This window comes from Olea europaea, chromosome 5, assembly GCF_002742605.1.
Source record: "Olea europaea var. sylvestris chromosome 5, O_europaea_v1, whole genome shotgun sequence".
NCBI lineage: Eukaryota > Viridiplantae > Streptophyta > Magnoliopsida > Lamiales > Oleaceae > Olea > Olea europaea.
In genome coordinates, this window is record NC_036241.1 from 3,465,654 (window position 1) to 3,471,095 (window position 5,442).

The following is a 5,442-nucleotide window of genomic DNA, read 5'->3' on the forward strand; positions in this document are numbered from 1 at the left end:
AATAATCAACCATGTAAGAAATTTTTCAAATCAAAAGGCCATAGGAAAACTGCTCATGCACGCACGCATTGATCAAAAGTGTGAATAAACATATACACTAATAAAACTCAATCGTTCTAGTAATATCAATGTCTACGGAAATATATTTCAAAAATGCAATCTTTTAAAAAATATATTCTGCATTCATTTGGGTTTCAATTTGACTTGCATGTCCTTAACATTCCAAATACTATAGCCATTTGTGAATCAATAAAAATAGATGCTTGCTTTTTAAAAATATCAAGGGAGAAATATCCAAGTAATGTAAAACAATGAAACTTGACGAGGTGGTATCATAACAATTTGTACATTAATTTTTTTAATTAACACCATAGCTGTTTTCAATCATAAAACATTGAATTCCACACAGACCTTGCAAAAAGAGAGAAAAAAAAAGGAAAAAGGAAAAAAGAAAAAAGAATTGCTTAGATGCTGAGTTTTTTATTGAGACAAAGATATTATTGAAGAATCATATGCTTTCACCATATATATAGAAGAGATGCACAAAAAACTTACTTTGAATTCTTTCCAATGATTTTACTTTGTATTTGTCACTAGTATTTTGATGATGAACATTAATATTCGAAACCCAATGTTGAGTAGTCAACATGCAATGTACATCATCAATCATCGAGAACACTAAATTGTAAAATTTAAATTAATTTTTCTCCTTTCAGTATTCCAATGACGTAAAAAAGAATAAACAAAATAATATAATTCAACACTATTTTAAAGTTCAAACATTTATTTATTTTCTGTTTTGGCATTCCAATGGCATGAAAGAATAAATGACATAATATATATGAGTCAGCAATAATTTAAACAATGTTTATCAGATTATTCCCATTTGAAATTGCAACGGCATAAAATTAAAATGAATAATCTGATTCAGCTCTAATTCGAACGATTTACTGTAATACTGTAAGAGAAATAATTTGGAACAGAGCATTCTTAACTGTGTACACATGGAGGGGCGTCATAATTTTCATTAAATCATGGACATTGTGAATTCATATCTATGCATACGGGAGGTTCATAATTTTAGAAATGATAAAGATATGCAAGTCAACCTAAAACCCAACTATATTGCGAATTGGTCTTCAAAAAGATTGAACTTTACAAGGAATTCTAAGTTAATGAGATCATTAAATAATATTAACTTCGTCCATTAAATAGATCCTCTAATAAGTTTACAAGTAATTGTAATATGTAAATCAATTAAAAAAAAAAAATAGTCAGCTGTGAACCAAATAAATATCAGGGAAGAAAAACCAGTAGATGTAAAACTACGAAATCTGATGGAATAGAATTATAGAAATCTGCACATTCAATGCACACTTAAATAAGGAGATAAGCTAGTTAATTTGAATTTTAGAGAGAACTTTTGGAGCACAAATTCGAACAATGTACATTTATTTTCCATTTCGGCATTCCAATTGCATAAAAAGATAAAAAGAAATAATATGATTCAATAGTAATTAAAAAAAATATATTAATTTATTTTTTCATTTCAGAATTGCAACAGCATAAAATTATAATGAATAATAATCTTCAAAAATAAATTCTTGTTTATTAAGTTTATATAAACCCAATGGAAGTTCTTTAGGGTTAAAATTTATGTCAAACAGATAAGAATCCTTTGGTCTGTATGTCAAATCTTAATAAATTGATGCCTCAAACACCAAGCTTTTTTCAAATCAAATTAACTTACTACCTATCTTGCCATATTATGGCATCTGTTTACTAAGAGGTCCAAGATATGCACATCCATTTTCCGGATATAACACAACAAATCAGTCAATTGTTTCTTAAGCATATCTCGCACCAGATCAAGTGATACGATTCCCAAGGCGTTCTCTGCTAGAGCTCTCAAAGAAATATCCAATAGCGAAGATTTTCTTCTGCAAGTTTCCACTCAATCAATTTTTTAGCACCTGGCCTAGCATTTCGTGCTCATATCATCTTAAGTGCATCAGAAAAGGGTCCAGGAGAATTTCCTAGCTGCACATTAACTTCTAAATGAGGCAATTTGTTTTCCGGACTTGAAGATCCATTTCAAAATTCTTCAGTAAGGTAATCAACGCGTGCTTATTGTTTAGCACTTTGTTTCACGGTACCTAACTGTGCCTGGTTTTACTGTGATTAAAAATTCATCCCTATTCGCTAACAGGTTGGTATTGTGTATATTCTTGAAAGACCATTTCCATCCCATCATCTTGCATGATATCAGGGCTTGGTTTGGACTTGTACTTGGGTTCACCTTTATATTATACTCTGTCAGCATCAGTTAAGTCTACATTTTAGATTTGAAAAGCATAACTTCTTCCTAAATTCTGGAATAACAAAAACATTATCCCAGCTGCATTTCCTTTTCCCAAAAATTATACCTAACACACTTAAAAGAGATAGGATGGAATGTTTTGTCAATCGGTATGGTTGAGAGGACAGAATAATATTTTGCTCACTCAAGTAAAATTTAAATAAAATAAATTGGTCCATAATGACTTGGGTATCTGATTACATCAGAATCTTATGCGGAGAAAAATGATATATTATGGACTTAAAGATAAATTGCCAAGGTGTCTTTGAACAGAAAACGCTGCAAGACCGAGTAGATGATACCGAGTTAGCATATAACTGTATAATGCCTGAAAAGACCATAAGAATTTATTGCTAGAAATTGCAGATGGTGTTAAAACATAATTCTTCCTACCTTCCACTGGGTTACAATCCACTTCGTATGCTTTAAGAAAAAAGAACTAACCACCTATCAATAAATTAGCTCTAAAAGCAGTTTCCTTCCAGAAATTTCTTGTGGCTTCCATTACAACCGACTGAGCCATCACAAATTTCCAGCTTTTTGCTGAAAGCAGCCCATCAGGTTCAAGAAGTTCATACCTCAATCTCATTAAATGCAGCAACACTCGGGATTAGATAATCCTGCATCATTAAAAATAGCAGAAGTACTATAGTAAGTTCTAGAATTAAAAACCCAAAAAGAGTAATAACCTTTAAAAAAGCTCAAAAATGTCTCGTGGAAAAACTAAAAACTTACGTTTAAGCTTAGTCTTAGCTCTTTAGGCCTTAATTTATTTTTCCTTCGAATGACAAATTCAGGTATTTTCAAGATGACACTATATCAATGGGTGGAAATATTTCTACCTGTTCAATGCAAGAAAATCGAAGCCTTGTTTCAGTTAATTCAATAGCTTTTTCATCCAAGAATAGTGGTATTTCCCTTCTCATCATGTATCAACTTGTCCATACTCCTTGGACTGAGGGTGGTCCGAACCACATCTGCCACAGCCGTGCAGGCATTTATGTTACTTACTAACTGTGGTTTCCCTTGGGATGTATCTGTCACCTCCTTCAGCAGAATTGTTTGAGGTTGCTGCCATTTTGACCATCATCATCAACAAATGATTAGTGTTGGTGTTGGAGAGAACAGGGGATAAAGAGAAGAAGTTGGAATTTGCTATGGTTACAGCTTAGGGCTGAAAAAGGGGGGTTTCAAGAACCTACAGCAAAAATATAAGCTCAGATTCTTACCTCAACGATGTAGATCGTAAGTCCTGTTGTCCTACTATCAAACTTGGAAACTTAAGTAGACAACACATTATTAGAGAAATCCTCTGATTCCAAACTGTAAAAAATTTACTTGGCATCATACAATTAAGTAGCTGTATCAATAATATCAAGCACAATACATAAATAAACAGCTAAGTCTTGCAAGAGGCTGTAAAAAGATTTAGATCAGTTTTGGGATCGTATAGCAGAGGAGTCTCATTTGATGCAAGAAACTGGTTCGAGGCAGCACTGGTAGCTTGTGGATTGGTGTTGAAAGACGCATTGTTTTTTTATTTCACAGGCTTTGTTGAACGGGGGTGGCTCCATGCAGGTGGCGGTCACATCATTTCTGGTTGGAGCCACATCTTTAGAGCACCTCCATTTCTTGCCATCCATTCTCTTGCACCTTCCTGGCTCTGGATCTCCATTTTTCGAATTTCTCATATTCAATATGCCTCCGCCATTCACTTTTTCCAAACCACGAAACAAGAAAAATCAACAAATCAAATCAAGAATAGAAAACTCAAAACATATGAAAACAAAGAAACAGGAAAATGTCCTACCAAAAATGGAAATTAAAACATTCCACCACCATTCACTCATCGCTACCCCCCAAGCACCAAACAAGAAAAACCCACAAATCAAATAAAGAAAAGAAAGCTCAAATAAAATGAACACACAACAATAGAACAAAAATAAACACATCACGGAGGTGATGTAGACTTTAAATTTTCCACCACCACTGACTTATTTGTGTGGAAGCTCTCTCCAAGCATCTTCAAATCGGTATTTTTCGGGCTCAATTCAACGTACCTTTCTCTACCAATAATCAAACCAACCGGCTCCATTCCACAACCAATATAATTCACCTTGATTGCTATCAATTTTACCCATAAAAGATAAGAAATGGTGATGATTTGTAGCCACGAAGGTAGGCTATGAGGGAACCACAAATGACACAAAGTAATCAACCAATTTTGGCATTTCAAAGGGGCTTTTTTTCACTCTTCAAAGGGCAGCCGAATTTCCTCTATGTTTCTCACAAATCACACAAATCATACTAGAAAGTGGCTAGGGTTTGTTCCTTATAAGTATGCTAGGGTTAGGCTTTTTAATAGGACCATTAAGAAAGGTAGACGGGCTAAGATTCAACCTATCCAAGAGGGAATGCAATTGGACTAGATGGACCTCATTGACTTGGTTGTTAGATTTATTTCATTTATCGGCCTATGACTATAAAATACATTATTCATGTTAACATCATACCCGGGGATTTATTGGATATAAAAAAACCCAATATTATTACAACCCCCAAGCACCGAACAATAATAACCCACAAATCAAATCAAGAAAAGAAAGCTCAAAACAAATGAATACACATAAATAGAGCAAAAAGAGGCATTAAAGATGTGAAGTTTAAACATTCCACCTCCATTTAGTCATCACTACCCCCGAGCACCAAACAATAAAAGAAAACTTAAAACAAATGAAAACAGCAATAAAATGAGCAAAAAATCAATCAAAGATGGGATTTAAAGTTAAGCTCTTGTTTGAAACTGATTTCTTTCCCATTCATTTTCAACCAAATAAAAAAAAAAATCATTTTCACATTTTTGTGTAACTTTTTCTTACTTTTAACTATACATTCTCTAATCACTTCTCGAGAAATAAACTCGAAGCAGTGGATAATTATTCCACCACCACTCACTATCCCTAGTATCAAATAAGAAAGGGCCACAAATCAAATCAAGAAAAGAGCTCAAAACAAATGAAAATCCAAAAAGTGAGCTTAAAAACCAATCAAAAGTCGGATGTTCCATGGTTGGGGTATAGTCT

The 5,442-nt window shown here is 33.4% G+C and overlaps 1 long non-coding RNA gene across 1 annotated transcript; it reads right to left on the reverse strand.

Annotated features, from left to right (window-relative positions):
• Positions 1–2,699: 2,699 nt before the first annotated feature.
• Positions 2,700–5,041, reverse strand: LOC111394925. The gene is made up of 3 exons (XR_002702763.1): positions 3,589–5,041; positions 3,202–3,430; positions 2,700–2,979 (listed from the first exon to the last, which is right to left on the reverse strand). It is a non-coding gene; the product is annotated as an uncharacterized LOC111394925 (long non-coding RNA).
• Positions 5,042–5,442: the final 401 nt, after the last annotated feature.